Source organism: Zonotrichia albicollis, chromosome 10, assembly GCF_047830755.1.
Source record: "Zonotrichia albicollis isolate bZonAlb1 chromosome 10, bZonAlb1.hap1, whole genome shotgun sequence".
Classification (NCBI taxonomy): Eukaryota; Metazoa; Chordata; class Aves; order Passeriformes; family Passerellidae; genus Zonotrichia; species Zonotrichia albicollis.
Genome location: NC_133828.1, coordinates 19859965 through 19877520, shown reverse-complemented (window position 1 = coordinate 19877520; position 17556 = coordinate 19859965). Strand labels below are relative to the sequence as shown.

At 43.8% G+C, this 17556-nt stretch overlaps 1 protein-coding gene across 3 annotated transcripts in view; it reads right to left on the bottom strand.

The window, feature by feature from the left end:
* The window catches only part of SPATS2L (spermatogenesis associated serine rich 2 like), a 75982-nt gene extending 62371 nt beyond the window's left edge, over nucleotides 1–13611 (bottom strand). For 2 of the 3 annotated variants that reach the window (XM_005484200.4, XM_014265115.3), the window contains exon 1: nucleotides 13402–13611. The gene's annotated coding sequence lies outside the window, so the exon portion shown is untranslated. Of the gene's footprint in view, nucleotides 1–12894; nucleotides 13229–13401 lie in introns of those variants that run through there. The other variant, XM_026791618.2, reaches the window with a different exon arrangement.
* Nucleotides 13612–17556: the final 3945 nt, after the last annotated feature.

Genomic DNA, 17556 nt, shown 5'->3' with positions numbered 1-17556 from the left:
TCTGTGACACAATTGTGATATTCAGTGATATCAGACGATATCACAGTTGGGCAAATGATAGCATATCTGCAAGCACCTTGATTCTCTCCTACCAGTCATCTCTCATTATTTCAGTCTTTTATTCCTCCTAATGTAACATCAGTCAACAATTTACTCCCAAAGCATTACAAGCCTAATCCAATTCCTCCTGACAGTACTGGAGCCAGAACAGATCCACAACACACACACAGATGAGCCAGATAACACTAGAAATCCAACATCACACCACTGAACATCTGGTATCTCACCAGATGGGAAATCTCTCCACTGTTAGAAGAACTGGACCCATTGGAAGCCCAAAATGGTTAGAGGACCGAGTTCTATGTCCCAGTGAAGCACAAACTGTCAGACAATTAACATAGCGCCATCCTTACAAGTTCAACTTCCTACAAGAGCTTCAAATATATACCATACTTCTGATAGATGAGGATAGCTTTTTTTCCACAGCTGGGAATGCTTTACTTGGATGTGTTTATCTTTCCTCAATCTCTGACTCACAGATATCTCAATTTATTTTAGTTTTCTCCACTCTCAGAAACTAAGAGGGTTTCTGTAACCAACTGTATCATAACCAGGTACACTGTCTATGACCCTAGCAGATTTATGGAAAGCTCTCTTCACTAAGAAACTAATCCACAATTTCCCAAAAATGTCTTATTTTGGGAGTTAACTTCATGAAAAGCAACCTAAACTCATTTGTTACACAGCAACAGAATGACTGTCTTAAGAGTTGTTATTTATCTCAGCCTGGAAGTGATAAAAAAACGATACCTTTCCATTTTGCAGAACTCTTTGGTGGAGCAGGGACAGCAGCAGAATAGCTACTTAGACATATATGCTATAATCAAGTTCTCAGAGTGTGTACTTTGATCAGCTAACTGAAATTAAGATGAGAATTTTCCCTGAAACACACGAGCCCACACGCCAAAATTATTCCCCTTAAGGGCAGGTGAGGACTTCTGAAACTACATTTGGAAACACTAAAAAAATGACACGACATCCTCAGCCGAATGTTTATGTTAGCTCATTATCATCACTACTAAAGAAAACACTCCCTAACATATTCCAGGCTATGATTTGCACACTCTTCCCTGCCCTGATCTAAGGATGCACAAAAAGGTATCCCAGCTGGACTTAGCAAGACTGGCTGATGACACAAGCCATAATTTGTCAAGATTCCAGCTTCTGAACATGATGAGTTTGTGCTGAATCCTAGAAATTGTCCAATATAAAACATATTTCAAACAGAAAGCCTTTGGGAGTAGCCTAGTAGAATACTTGAGGAAAAAAATGACCATTACAGAAGCTTTAGAGGATTTATAATTCTGTTTTGTTTGCAACTGTACAGTAGCCTTGCCCATAAATAGAAACCAGGTGGATTTATTTTTTTACATTTGTCTTAATTTCTTTATTTGAGACTTGTGGGAATTATGGTAACCAAGCAACACCACAAACCTGGAAAGCCCTAGTTAAGACAATTGCTGATACCCTGATGAGGCAGGATGTGTTCAGTGCCTAGAGGAGCTAGGGGATCTCCATTTCTGTACATTCTAGGGGCCACAAGATTCTAAAAAGAATGAGGAAAATATTCTGTACAATCTGTGGACTCTCCATGCCTCAGTATGAAAACTGTCTCCTTCTGAAATGAATTTTGCTGCCACTTGGGAGTCCACTGTGAGTTTTACTTGCCACTTTTGCAAGGTCAGTCTGCCAGGAGAGCTTCCCCTTACCAAGGCTAGGGAACTCAAAAATACTGGGTCTCAGACTGCCAAGAAATTAAAAATAACATCCATGGATTTATTAGAAATATCACTGTGGATCCATGTAAATTTGAGTATTCATTTACACAGAACACAACCAAATGTTGATGATAAAAAGTGTAACTAAATTGAAAAAAAAAATCTGCAATGTTATTTTCTGGTCAGAAAAGCACACCAGAAGAATCAAGCATTTTACAGCTTCTGCAATGAACAACAGCTGAAGTAACTCATTTTCCATGCAAGTGCAATCAGCACTATTTTCAAACTGGCACATCCTCCATGTAATCAGTCTTCAGCCTCCCAAAGAAGGAGAGAAGCTTCTGAAGGAAGCAATACTTCTTACTTTGCACACTAGCAAAATCAGCTGTGCCCCCACTCTGTCAAATGGTTTCTATTCAGCATTTTATAACAAAATTTTTCAAATTGCTCCAAAACAAAAGTAGGCTCTTTCTTAATAGCAAAGTCAATCTATATATTTTTGTACAAACATTTCAAGACAAAATCATATTCTGAGAAAGGAAAGTATGCAAATGATGTTTTTAAAAAAAGTTTATATTATTTGCCTATTCAAAAAAGCGGTGGCAGAGAAAATATGTCTGAGTGCATATGCTTTAAAGTGAATGAGGGGTTATTTTAGGAGAGAAAGGGTGACTACTGCACACAACCAATGTGTGGTGAGTGGATCCATCAAGGCTGTGGATATTGAGTTTATGCTGCCATTCAGCAGACAGCACCTCAGTCTCACAGGTAAGACAGTGAGATCAGTACCAACAGCAAGACAGCTCAGCCATAGCAGATGTGTGCTTAAGACATAGAGGATGCAGGTTTTGGAAGGGCATTAAAAAGCTCAATCCTGTGGAACAGGTTTCAACTTTTCCTCATACGGACATCCAGCTGAGACTGGGTTTTATTGTGCAGCATCCAATATCAAAGGTTCCAATAAATAAGTATTAAAATCACCAAAAAGCCCCAAGAGACTACATGTAAAGATGTCCCCTGAAAGTTACACTGGGACACAGACACAAGGGGGCTTCAGGGAACTTGGTCTACTGCCACCATTGCTGGGCTTCTGGAAAAACATCACACCATGACTGTGAAAAGTAGAACTGTTTGTCAACACAACATCACGTGCTGAGTGTGCCTGTGTAACGGGGTACATGGGTGAGGTTCAAAGAACAGGAGCTCCTGGGAATCTCTAGCAGGAGGTAGCCCAGCAGAGGGATGTACACTCTGCATCACCCACTGCAGGAGGTACTGCATCCTGCTCAGAAAGAAAGCACAGTGCCAGGGCCCAGCATGGCAGCAGCAATGGGTCCTCAAGTCCAATTCCACTTCACTCCACTGTCCTGGCCTTGGTGAGTGGACAGGAGGAGGGTTAAGACTCCCAGACTGCCATCACCTAAGCAGTTTCACATTTCTTCTTGACAGTCCTACACTAGAATATTTGTACAGCACAGAGGCTAGGCATAGTCCTTCTTATATAAAACTCCAATCCTTCTCCACCTAGAATGGAGAAATACTCTTGTGCATTCAGATTCTAAGAGTGGAATCATAATGAACAAAAATGCAGGATGAAATCAATTTACAAACATAAATATAACTCTAGCCTCTTTTGAAGCTTTAATAGGAAGTAGAAGCAAAATTATCCAGGGGATCTTGGTCAGACTCAGCCATGAGTGCAAATGAGATCTCATTCCCATGTGGTATTTCACATCACAAAGGAAAACACAGAGCTCTCACAGCCCTGAGACAGAAGGTTTCCATGAAACAGTAATTTGGTCGTCAAAGCAGCCTTTTCATGGGAATGACATACAAATAACAAAATAACACCCAAAGTTTTTAAGCAAGTTTCTCACGCTGGAACTTAGACTGTTTCCTGATGATTTAAATTATTTCAGCCTGGGCTTCAGCTGAAATGCTTGTGTCAGTATTTTAGTCATGGAGGAACACGGGTAAAATAAAGCACAAACACAGTGTGGTTTTCTATTCTGCTAGCAAGTTTGGATAAAAGCAAGTAGGTGCTGGTGCAAATCTGGAATCCCTTCAGGGAACTCAGATAAACCCTTTGTTAAAGCAAATGGGAGTTTGCCTCAGTTCATTGCTGCAGCCTGCTCTATGGCTGGCTCTCATGCCATATTCTCGGCTAGCATCTTCTATATGGATCATTTACTCTGAATTCATGTCTGCATTTACTTTCCTAGGAACAAATACGCATTTACTGCTGACACTGAGACTCAGCAACTGATCTATGACTTGGCACCTCCGCTCCAAGTGCCTTTGAGATACCAAGAGTAAAGTTTATTCCAGTAATAACCACTTGCCAACAGGACATGGTCTGAATATTTCACGGTCCACTAAAAAAATAACATCCCATTTAATGACAGAAAGTTGCATGAAAAACATTACATGCAGGCCATGTGGCCAAGCTACTATCTCTAGCCCAACCTCTGCTTTGTGAATTATCAGCCTTCTGTATGTTTTAGCTTTGCAAAGTTATAGTACGTTGATGTTATTTATTTTTCCATTTTATTTCCCAAGACAGTCGCCACTTCAGTAGAAGAGAGAAGTGGCACACAGTAACTACAATCTATCTTTCTTGTTTCCAAGATCTCCTGGCTTCCACAGCTGGACCTGCAAGGTGGGGGCTCTGCTCAACATCACCCATTACTCTGGTCCTCAGTATGAAAAACTGAAGCTTTCACATGTAAGCAAATCCCTCAACATCCATAGCTGCAGATTTCAAACACACACACTGACTGACTGCCTCATGTTCACCAATATATTAAATACTAACATTTTCTCAGTCACCCTAGGATCTAAGTACATTTCTTCTAGTGAATTACCAAAGTCAGTGACCTTGAACAGCCAGACAAGCAACTCCTGGATTATGTTCAGGAATACAGCACACTGTAAAAGCTGAGCATTAAAAGCAGAATTAGTGAATTGCAAAATAAGAGTGAGATGATCATATTTTTTCACAGAGTCACAGATCTGGTAAGGTTGGATGGGACAGCAGTAGCTTATCTGGACCAACATCCCTACTCAGGCAGGGCCATCCCAGAGCCCATTGCACAGGATTTCATCCACACAGTTACTGAATATTTCCAGGTGTATTGAATATCTCTCTGGGAAACCTGTTCCAGTGCACAGTCACTCCTACAGTTAAGAAGTTCTTCCTTACATTAAGGTAGAACCTTCTGTGGTTGTTTTTTGGAAGTAGGGGGTGTTAAACTGTAATCTACAAACAGATACCTTTCTAGCTTTGTATTAACACAGACAGTTAATGATTTATGGCCTGTTTCTTAAGGAGTCCATCTGCTGTATTTTCAATTTCAAATAACAGCAGATTCCTTCCCAAAGCTCTGTGATCAGTACTGGAAACTGAAAATGTCCAAAACTGTAGCAATAAGAGTCCCTGAGGTCCTGCTCAGAAAAAATCCCAAACGAGCAAAAGGCAAAGCCTTTTATGGAGTCTGGTACCAAATTTGTTTAAAGACAAAATCCACCAAAACCAGCACACTCAGCAGCAGCCCTTGCAAAGCAGCCCAGCTGCCAGCTGGCGGCAGCTCCAGCGGTCCCCTCGCTGCCCAGAGGCCTGGAGAGGGAACACAGCTCTGCAGGAGCCCCGCTCCCACACATGGAAGCACCCTCACCACACTCCCACCTTACAGACTGACATCTCAAAATCAGCTGTCCTTGCCCAGCTCTTTTGGCACTGCAGAAAAACTGCCCTTGCTATCACATGTCTGACCATTTCCCTCTATTGAACCACTTCTGCAGAGCTGGGCTCTGACTACACAGCAGCTCAGTGAGGATGCACAGCCTGGCAGGTCAAGTTCAGCCCAGAACAGGTACTATACCATAGTACAAAATGTCTGGTTTTTGTCATCAGTAGCAGCAATCCTGAGGTTTTTCTTTTTTAATTCACAGAAATCTCTAATATGAGGCTAAGTTTCTCTCTAATGGAAGAAGATATTATTAACTTAAAATAGTGAACAGTAGTTTGAAAGTGTGCTATTCAGTTTAACTAATGAGTTTACATTGCTGCATGCTTTTAATATGGGGCAACAATGCTAATGACTAACCCTTTTGCAGTTTTATAGACCTTGCAACTACAAGATGATCCCTCTTTCCTTTAAGAAGTCCCTTGTTACAGCTTAAGAAATTATGTTTTGCTTTTTAGCAGTTCTCACTAATAAGCTTTGCAAGGCACCATCACTCATTTACAGGCTGATGTTTAGAGGACCTGACTGTACACAACTGCAATATTAACTTCCTGCATTCAACATCTCTGGAAATCCAACACCAGGACAGCAATTAAAATTTTCTAACATTTCCTCATCTGTAAGTTAATGCACAAAATAATCATGGTTGTATACTTGGGTTAACTTCAGAGAGGGGAATCAGGTGTTAAAATGCCAATATGTCAACCTCATTCCAGAAGCAAAAAAACCCAGAAACCCAACATTATTTGTCAAGAGATCACAGAATGGGTTGGGTCAGAAGGGACCACAGTGGGTCATCTGCTCCAACCTCCCTTTTCAAGCAGGGCCATCCTAGAGCACACTTCACAGGATTAGGTCTGGGTGGTTCTTGAGTATCTCCAGTGAAAGAGACTCCACACCCTCTCTGGGGAATCTATTCCAGTGCTCAGTCACTGCATAGTAAAGAAGTTCTTCCTCACGTTCAGGTGGAGCGTCCCATACAGGTCCTGCCCATTGCCTCCCATCCTACTGCTAGGCACCACCAAGAAGAGCCTGTTCCATCCTCTGGGGACTCTCCCTTTAGATATTTATACACATTGATGAGAGTCCCTTTCAGTCATCTTGTTGTACCCATGGCAGTGCAATGGATGAATTTACATACATGACCATCCCTTGCCAGGTTATGCAAGAGCAGAGTGACTTCCCAGACTGCCAAATCATGGAATCACAGAATGGTTTGGGTTGGAAGGGACCTTAAAGACCACATAGTTCCAACCCTCAAGCCACAGGGGTAACAACGTAAATCACTACATCAGGGTGCCCAGAGCCTCACCCCAACTGGCCCTGAACACCTCCAGGGATGGTATCCACATCCAAACAGCTTTCCTTGCTCAGAACTTCCTTAGCTTTGTAGGCTTACTCACTCTCTTTACTACAAAATAAAGTACATCATTTCTAATTATAGAGTACCCTTCATCCTGAAACACCCTGTGGACTCTGAACCCTCTGACAGAACAGTCACAAGTTTCAGGACTGAGCACTCAGTGGAACTGCTGCAGACTGCTCCATGGCTGGCTCTCATGTCATATTCTTGGCTAAGGACCTAGAACCAAACTCCTACTCACATCAAAGTGCTGCAAAACTGCCAATGGATGTAGAGGTCTGACAGGACCTTAATTTGAAATATCTCTTTCCCAGAAACTCAGCTACAGAGGATGTAGACTGCACCTGTTTCAGACATGAAGGGCTTGTGTCTTTCACAACATGAAAAATTTTGAGGCTACCAGCCATGCTGTGATGCAGACCCAATAGCACAAAATTTGGATCATCTTGTTTCAAAAAGCCCAATCTTCCTCCCCACCAGGGTTTCTTCCAACTACCACCTTCTGATCTCTTCACAAGCCTACAGGCACTTTACTTACATAGCAGCTGCCCCAGTTCATCTGTATTTGCCTCACACTTCTTCAGGGCACTTCTTGCCCCACCTGCACTAGAGCTCTCTGCACCTGACAACACACATCTGACCCTTTGCCTTCCTTCTCCTGCTCTTTCCTTACATTTCAGACTTGCCTGCCTTTCTGCTGGCCAGATCAATTATCCAGTCCTTTTTGGCCTCCGTTGTGTTTGTATACAACATAATTTGGTTACTGAAGAGGAAGAAACGCTCAAGAACTTTAATGAGAAGTAGGTTTCCTTCTTTCATCCTACTAACAAAGTGCATGCAGCTCATGGAAAACCTCTGCAGCTGTGGGAACAGATGATGAAGCCTGTCTGCACCTTAGAGCTGTGCAGCCTTTCTCCACACCATCCCTCACTCCAACAAACCCAGCACAAGGACAACAAGCTCCAATTCTAACACCAAAGCACAATGCCATGACAGCACCTGAACAAACTGGCCAATTCAAAACAATTTCTAGCCAAAACTGAGTTATTAATGGAAAACAGAAACAGAGTAAAGACACCACTTCATTCAGACCTTGTACTAAAGATCACTAAGTCAAAATCTACACAGGCTAGTATCACTGCATAAGACAGTTATTCCCTCAGCAACACAGAAAGGAGAAGTCCCAGAGTGATGACATTTTGGGACTTGCAGGTTTTCCACTGCTACCATAAACCACAGCTTCTGAACTCATCCCAACTGAGAAGTGCCACCACACCCAAACTGCATGTGCAATGGTTTTATTGCTTTTAATTTTACATAGAGAACCACAGACAGCACTGTAATTTAGATACTAAAAGGGAATAACTTATGTGTAGTGCAGAATAGGAAGCCACAAACTGGATGTGTGTAGGACACTGCTGGTTTTATGCATTACTAAGTAATTTAGTCTGAAACACCCATATGAGTATGTGCTTGAGCTACAAGTCATCCAGAGCCCAAATACTCTTTGGTGGAAATTGTACCTAACCAACAAGAAAGTCTGAAGTCTTGATCTGCCACTATGAACCACTCTCCTGCAGCGATGAAAGCCAGGTGCCACAGCAGCATTCAGGCAAACACTCCGGCGTTGAACCTTCAGGGCAAGAACTGCACACATTTTTAAGAAAATTAGCCAGGATCCTGAAGGGCTATGCTGATTTGGAAATGTCTCACCAACAATATCTTTTGGTGGTGTTCCAGGTAAGACTCAGTCAAGCACCATAAATTCTTGCACACATTTTACACAAGGTTGGGCCAACAAACACCAGTCGACCTACCCCAAATGTAAGGCGTTTATTTTGAAATGCTGTCAGGCAGGTTGACTTCACCAGCACAGAAAGATAACTCCATGAGACCGAGCTGTCTACACAACAGTGGCAGCAGCTCCTTGAATGCCAACTCGAAACACACCCACAACCTTCAAGGATAGTCACCATCCAAGAAACCACACTCACAGTTCGCTTGACTATGCATAGCACAGATAACGTTGCTCAGCTCCACCCAGGACACAAAACAGCATCAACCCTCTCAGAAACACACTTCATGGCAACACCAGGCTTAAGCTACCACTTAAAAAAAATAAAATAGAACAGACCTTCAGTCAAAGAAAATCAAATAAAAAAGCACCAGTTCACACTGGACAAAATCTGTCCCAAACTCTGACTAGCAGCACACCGGTATTCACAAACAGGTGAGGCTTCTTTGCCATTTGAACTCTTACCTTTCCAACACTTGGGAGATTAGATTCATCATTAATTTAAATACTGGACACAGTACACTGCCATAGGCTTTTTTTTTCAGCCAGCAAACCACTTGAGAGAGTACTGAAAGGCCTATTATGAAGGCCAATCGCTATCCTTTTCTTGAATGACCACATGAAAATCAGTGACTGTTCCACAATAGTTTGAAAGGGCCTTTTGTCTGAAGGAAAGGACAAGGAGTCACAAAGTATTGCAGATTCGTTTGCAACTCATGGCTTTTGAAGAAACTGCAGAGCTTCAGTTAAAAGCAAACCAAGAAAAGAACAAGCTTTGAAAATGTTATGCCACAATCCTTTCCTACTATGTACATGCAGAGCATATTTTTGGTCTCTTTTGTATTATAAAAAGATGGGCTGGCATTCTATATTATTGTTGTTTTATAAGAGAAGCTTAAAACACTTGCAGAGTTTTGACTTTATTCCCAAATCCTAATTAGGGTCTGCAGCACTATTGTATAAACAGAAAATCATCAGGAGCTTTTTCTGGTACATCTAGTAAAAGTGTAATTGTACTGGGATAATAAGTGAAACCATTGTCACTGTTGCTTAATAATCACTTTAGTAATTGAGCAAATTTGGCATTGCCCATGATGTATAAGATGGCCAATTCAAGAAAAAGACTTCTTTTATACTGAGAAACCAGCATTAGACTAATTTTGAAGTCTGTTTCTGAAGTCCCTCACAAAAAAGTTAACCACATCTGCCGACAACTTCCCAGAAGAAATAAGGTTTTACTTCTCTGCCTACCCCAATGACACTTCAGTTCCCAGACTGTACACACAAAGGTGCACACATTCAAAAAGGGACTTGCACACATGACTCCATTACAGTTTCTAAACAAGCTTCACATGCACAAACTTTCAGCAGGAATGACAGTGGAAGCTAATAACCGGAAACACATTTCTTCTAACCCATACCCAGAACTAGGGACTTACTGCACTTCCACTGGAAAACGAGAGTTACAGCTGACAGACTTACCCTCTTCCCTGTATGTTCCACCCACATACCATGAAACTAAATAGGCAAAAAGTGTCAGTTGTCACTACCCACCCAGCTCCTTGCCATATCCCAAAATTTATATTCCCTGAGCTCCCACAATGGCACCGAAGGCTAACAATCTATTTTGCACACACCATTGGTCAAGGTGCCAGTTACACTTAGCTCTTCTGACCACCTTATCAAATTACATCAGGCAAGGAGCTGGTCCTTGGCATGTTACAAGACTGCACAAGGGCCAAACTTTTGCTGTAGGAAGCAGCAACAATGGCACTCCCATATCTACATGGGAAGTCCTGCCATGACAAATATACCCCTAAGGTAACTACACCCCCTCAACTCATGCTCCCCAAAACAAGAGCTTACCATTCTGAGGACTGTAAAGAGACTCTTGCCAATGCAAAGCAGAAGCTAAACAATGCCACACATCTTGAAGCTCAAGGTGCTCAGAAACCCAAAGGGCATAGAGGTGTGACATGCACAGCCCCTTGTTAATCTCAGTGAAGTTCAGTATCCAAATTCTTTGATTTAATGATATGAAGCACTGCTTTCAAACAACTTTTAATAGGAGAAGCTTTCCAGTCTAAAATAAAGGTACTTCACTACTGTTTCCTCTTATACTAGAAGAAGAAAACTGTGAGAAAGCCGGTGACACATCCGAGGAAGGAAGGCAGGAGGAACAGAAAAACTGAAGCATTAGAACAAGTGCAGAAAAACACAGAGTAAAGAGTAGCACCAGACAGGAGCCATATTTCTCAAGAGCAACATGGACAATAAAATCCTTGATAATAGCTACAAATCAACTACAATTAGCAGTTAACTGTTATTTTTCTTCCCTAGATCTTCCTGCAAAGTCTCACTGCCCTTTGGTGTTTTGCTCCAAGTCACTACACAGCTTTACTTTTATCCTCCAGTGCACAGTGAAAAGTGGAGTTTGACCTTTCCTTCAGATTTGTAAAGCACCACAGCAGATTGTTTTGAGAACATGACTGAGGTGGGTTTTTTTCCTATTCTGCAAGACTAACGTTGTTAACAGCTAAAGAAGTCACAAACCCGGTCTCTGAAAACACACCAGGAAACACAGTCCCTTAGAATGACAACAGAGGTCATGTGTGTGGGTCAAAAAGTACACAAATGTAACAGTTTGTGAGAATTAATGCAAAATACAGGCTGTGTACAACTGCTGACAGGCACACGTTTGGTACTTCCATGATTGCTAGAGAAAAACATGAAGAAAATATGAAACACATTGTAGGCCACTGGAAACTTTGTACTTTCTCTTAAAAACAGGCCTGAATCAATTTCAGTTCCAGACAAGCATTTCCTTAAAATTTGGGAAACAGCAGGAAGGTGTCCTGACACAGCCTCATTTCCGTTTCTTTGAGCAAGAAGGACTAGATAAGAATAACCAGTCTACATCCAGAACCAAACCTTTCCCAACACAGAAAGATGCTTGTGCTCAATTTGTAGGCTCATTACTGTATGTCAGACAAAACAATAATGCTCAAGCACATTTCTTCTCCGGCATCTGCCTGGGCATAAGGACTGTGGAAACAGACCCTTCACTTAAGGATAACCCTGAGGACATTTTGAAGGGTACTTAGTTTAATTCATCTTAATCATAGCACTTTTTTATGCAGTGAATTTCCCGTAGTTGGGACCTTACCTCCTTACACAGTTATACAGCACCTGACACAGTACAAGCCTTATCTTGATTAGTGTCTCATTACATTTAACAGATCCTGCTGCTCTCAAAGGGCCAAACTCCTTCCACTTCCCTAGCACAACTAGAGGGAGAACACTCAACTTAGCACCAGTGTTCGGCTCCAGCAGCTTGTGATGGTGCCTCACTAAATTGATCAACCTGTTCTGACCTGGAAATCATTCTGCATTTGCACGGTTTGAGTGCATTCACAGAAACAATTGTGGCAAGGGCACGGTGTCCTGCTCACAGCAGCTTGAAGACTCTAGTTAGTGGCATTCAACAGGTTGCCATCCAGGATTTCTTTCAGGGACAGTGCAAATACATTCCTAGGTAACCTGACATTCTACATGCAGCAGCCTTTTCCACTTTCTGTGCTGGAAGTTTTTAGTTTACCTTCTCAAATCAGCATGTTTTGGAAAATACTTTATAACTACATCAAGAGCTCAAGGAAACAGAAGGAAAATGCCTCTTGCATACACTGGTAATTCAAATTAAAAGGTTAACAAAAGAAAAAAAATTCCTACAGAAGATCATTAGTTGCCTTGAAGCACATTTTCAAGCTGAAATCAACCAAATCAATCCAGTGGAATGTGACCTGGAATGAAACAGATGGATTTTCTGTGGTGCCTCTTAGTTTTCCTAAAGAAAACAAATCTGGTAGTACAAGAGATCCACATCTCCAAGTGATGAGGCTGAGGGTGGGGAAGGAGCTTACACTATTAATTTACAGCTCAACAAAGGAAGCATTGCATTCTGATAGAGAATAAGAGTACTGCCAGCTGCCACTGCTTATCAATGAATTCCGTACCTACTAATTTTTTTATGCATAGTAAAAAAGACAACAAAGACTTAAAAAACCCACCGAACCCTAAACCAAACACAAAATCAGTTACAAAACCCCCCCTATCATCCTAGCGGTCTTTTACCTTGGCAGAGATAAAAAAGAACGGCAAATGGGTGGATTCACGCCGAAACGGGAGCTGAGGCGCAGCAAGCTTCGTGCCTACCTTGCGGTGTGGCAGCGCCGTTCCCAGCCCCGCCGGAGCCCCCGGCGGCGGTTCGGGACCGACCGCTCCGCCGGCTCAGCGCGCCGGGCACGGGCGGCCACGCTCGGCGACAGCCGGCTCGCAGTTAATCATTTATGGCTGAGGCTGTTACCGAATAGCCTTGAAGAGCCCAGCCCAGCCCCGCTTCGGCTCCGGAGGCGCCGATGGCTGGCGGAGCGGCGGCCGAGGGGGAGCGGCGGCGAGCGGCTCCCGGGCGCTGGCGGAGCGGGTCCCGGCGCACACCAGGCGGGGTCCGGAGAACGGGGCCGGCCTGGCTGCGGTCCCCGTGCCGCCAGGAGGGGCCCACCCGCAGCCGCGGCTCGGCGCCGGGATCCGAGGCGACAGAGCAACGGGTGGGGCACCGCGGCAGCCGCACCCCTCCCTCCCCGGCACCCCTCGGCACGGAACTCCCGGCGGGCCCCGGCCCCCCGCAGGTGCTGCTGAGGGGAGGCGACGGCGGAGCCTTACCTGGTGCGGCCGCGGCGGAGGCCGAGGAGGGGCTGGGGCCGGTGGCGGCCGTGGCACCGCCGCCCTCCCGCGGACACGCCTCGCGCCCCGCCCCGCGCGCCAGCACCGCCCCCGGCCCGCCCCGGGCTGGGCTCGGGGCCGGGCGCCGCCGGGCGGGAGCGGCGGGACGGGCCCGGGGCGAGGCCGCCCGAGGCGGCGCCTCCGCGTCCTGGGCGCTCTGCGAGCCGGGCCGGGGCAGCTGTGAGGGGCGGGGAGCGGCCCCCAGGCGCTGGGCACGTGATTTACGTGTGCCCCGCTTGCCGCGCACAAATAAAACACCCACGGCGCGCGAGGACAGCGCTGGGCCTCTTGTAAGGAACTAGTCACGAACTTCTCCATAAGTGAAAGTAAACAGGCGACATCGGTCACGGCCAGCAGATGAATTTCAGCCTCGAGAAGAGATGACCGAGTAGGGTCCCTCTTCATTAATGTGTATAAATATTTAAAGGAGGAGGAGAGTGTGTGCTATGAGGATGGATCAAGCTCTTCTCGGTGATGCTGAGCACAAGAGGCACCGAGCAGAAAACTGATGCACAGAAGTTCCACCTGAACCTGACAAAGAACAACCTTACTGTACAGTGACCATGCATGGGAACCAATTGCCCAGGGGCTGTAGTATTTCTTGGGAGATACTCAAGAACCATCTGAACACAATCCTGTGCCTTGTGTTCTGGGATAGCCCTGCTTGAGCAGGGAGGTTGGCCCAGATGACCCACAGTCATCCCTTCCAACCTTACCCATTCTGTGATGCTATAGATCTCTATGAATACTCATGGCAAACAATGAGAATATAAAAATTTACCACAAGTTTTCCAGCAATCAGTGTACCACCTAAAAGGTGCAAATAAAATGCAGCTAGGATTATTAAAACAAAGATTAAGAAGCAATAACTATACACTTAAATTTAAACACTAGAATGCACAGGTACAACAATGCACTTGGAACAAAAGATCAACCAACCAACCAAACAAAAAAAAAGCGCCCAAAATTCCATAAGTAACTACAAACCAGATATACTATCAGCATTGGTGTCTTACAGTGTCATAAGCATTTCCCTTAAGCCAAGCACATATCAGTTCTCATTTTCGTTAGCAATGATTGCCACAAGTAGTGGAAAGTCATGGTGTTCCCTCACAGAATGGTTGCATACCTCTTTTCCAGCTGGCACAAATGGGACCTGCTTGGTCATACCACACCTCTATTTGATTCCCTCCCCTCAGCCAGGAAATGAACTTTCACCCTCACAGGCTGCAGGCAACACTTGAGCCTTACTTCTTTCAACCAAGGATTCTGAAACTGCTGCACTGAAAATCATTCAAGGTGCAATTTATAATGAGAACATTTCCAACCCACCCTGCAAACCAGGCAGAGCTGGCAGCGTTTCCTCCTGGCAGGAGTCTCTGCAGTGGGACAGTGCAAGGCTCACTGTGACCACAGTGCCCCAGGAAACCTCACTGGGCACTTTCTACTCTGCTCAGGCACAGTGCCTTCGTGGAGTGAGAATCTGTCAAATGCACTTGTCCACCTGCTGCAGAAAGCTGGGCATGAATTACATAGTCAATGTTATGGTGAGGCCACAGGTTGAGAATTATGTCTGCAATTGTAATCTCGTCTTTAAAAATATTCAGATCTTCAGTAAATGCTTGTTTATTTTAAACAACGTAACTTGGAATGTCCAGGCTTGTATTTGTGTGGGGAGAGTGCTCTCTACAGCAATGCCACCATTTGTCTGCACCCTGATCTGTATGAATTTTGCCTGGGAGTTTTGGAAATTATTCTGAAGTTCAGGAGAATGGTAGATTATATTCATAAAACAAGGGTGCCACTAACCTTTCAGCACACGAGAATAGATGTGAATCAGGGACCTGAGATTCATCTAAAGGAACACAGTGGCAACACACAGGATGAAAGGCTCTAAAGGCTTTACAAATTATATTTGGATGAGGGAGAGCAGGGAGAAAGAGAATGTGGGAAAAAGAAGAATGAAAAAGGATCCTGCTGTTTAGCTCATACATAAACTGTATGTGTCTAGCCAAAGGTCACTCCTTTTATTTTCTCATTAATTTCAATGACGGTAAATGGTATATGAAGAACAATCTAAAAATAAGAACAGCCAGAAATAGCTTAGGGTTTTTGTGTGACAGCGTGGCAGGAAGAAAAACCTGAACTGAAACTTCATTCCAGATCTTTACTTCTGGCTTTTGAAAAAGTAGTGACTTAAAGTTAATTATTTAAGATGAAGTGGAAATCTATTTAGAGAAGTTAAACAAAAGTTAAGTGGTCTACTTTTTAATGTATTTTCCTATAAAGTTATATACTCTGTGTAAACTGAAATTAATTCCTAAGGGTTTTTTTCTCATCCACTTCTCTGGTGAGAAATGGTGTACATGGGTAATTTTGAGGGGGAGTTTTCTGGATTCTAAACACAAGTGGGAAAAAACCCCACTAAGTACTAGGCAGCTGTAAACAAATAGAGGAGGAATAACAGCTTTGGGAAGCTTTCAGGTGCATGCAAAAGCTGGCACAAGGAAATTTCCATCTACAGCAACTGAAAGTAGAGGCTGAAATGGGAACATAAAAGGGGTAATGTATGATTTGCTGTGGGGGTCATGAATGGCTGCCTCAAACAAATCTTCAGGCAACGGGAGCTCTTCACACAGAGACTGATGCAACATCTGCCAACCTTTTTTTCCTAGGAAATAATAGGCCAATAGCTAGAAGGCAATCTACAGACAAGGTGACAGAGATTCTACAGCAGAAATGGAAAGGATTTTAGCATTACTCCACCAGCTTTTTAATTTTTTGCAGCAAATGTGCAAATGTGCATTGACTTGCAGCATATTTGACTGTATGCTGAGCTTACACTTGCAAAAGGAGGACACTAGCTGCCCAGAGTTTAATTCTCATCTTCTGTTTATGCCAAATAGCAGTATGAACCTTGTGGTTAATACATGTTGCAGTGGTTCACTTTATGTGTAGACGTTAGTAATTGATAAAGGTAAAATGATAAGCAGCAACAATTAAGCATCCCAGCTAAAACATTTGGGCTATATTAGAAGTGAGATGACCTGCTCAAAGCAGCAACTTGGGATTTCGCATTAAATCCTTAGGTCATTTTATTTCCTGTACAACCATGGCCATATTTCTGTGGCGATCCCAGACAACTAATTTAATTTCTCTCAGCCTCAGTTTGCCATCTCTAAAGAAAGAAAGGAATTTCCAGCCCTCAGTGTATATGACAAAGATTAACAGATACTCCAGGTGTAACTGTACAATGCAGTAACTTTGGCAGGAAAGGTGCCTGAACAATTTCTTGCTCACTTGCAGCCTCCCTGACTCCATCCTGGCACTATAATCTATTATTCTATTCAGTTTTTGAAACCTAACTGCAGTCCAGACCACTGAAATGACCTGGGTTAAAAATACCACATCACACCCCTCATTCTTTAAAGATTTTTTTAACTGAGATCCAGTTGTTATTAAAGCTCCAGCAGCTGGTGACCTGTCATGAAAAGGACCTCAAGAAGTGACTTGTAATACTCTAACATCAGATAATGAGCTGCAGTAATCCAGAGGGATGTCCCAACACAGCCTTAGTAAAGTCACTGTTTTTGAAGGGGAAAAACCCCCCTCACGTATGATATGGGTTCAATATCTGGTTCTACTTGATTAGCCTTGGGGCTAGGGATGGAAGAGGAGCCAACTGAAAGCAAAGGTAATGGGACAATTGCACAGGGATATATTTGATCTCATCTCCTTCACACACCTACTGCTCGCACAGGACTGACAGACTCCAGCGCTTGCTTTGCATCAGTAACACCACATCCTCTTGGACTGCTTCTTGGCAATCAGCTTCAAGGTACTGCCCCAAGCAGCTCACTGCTGCTTTTCCTGGCTACAGAAAAGAGACAGCAGCAAAGAAAGAAATGGTGCAGAGAACCTCTCAGCTGCAGAAATCAAGTGCAGGTTTTCTGAGTCCTGCCCAATGCACTGACTGCAAAGCCTCATCTCCTGCTATTTGGTGAGGTCTGTTGCCTCCCCAAAGGGACTCTGTGCCACGTGCAGCAGCAACAGGAGACCGTGGAGCAGGGATGTCTGGAAGGGAGCTGAGGTGTG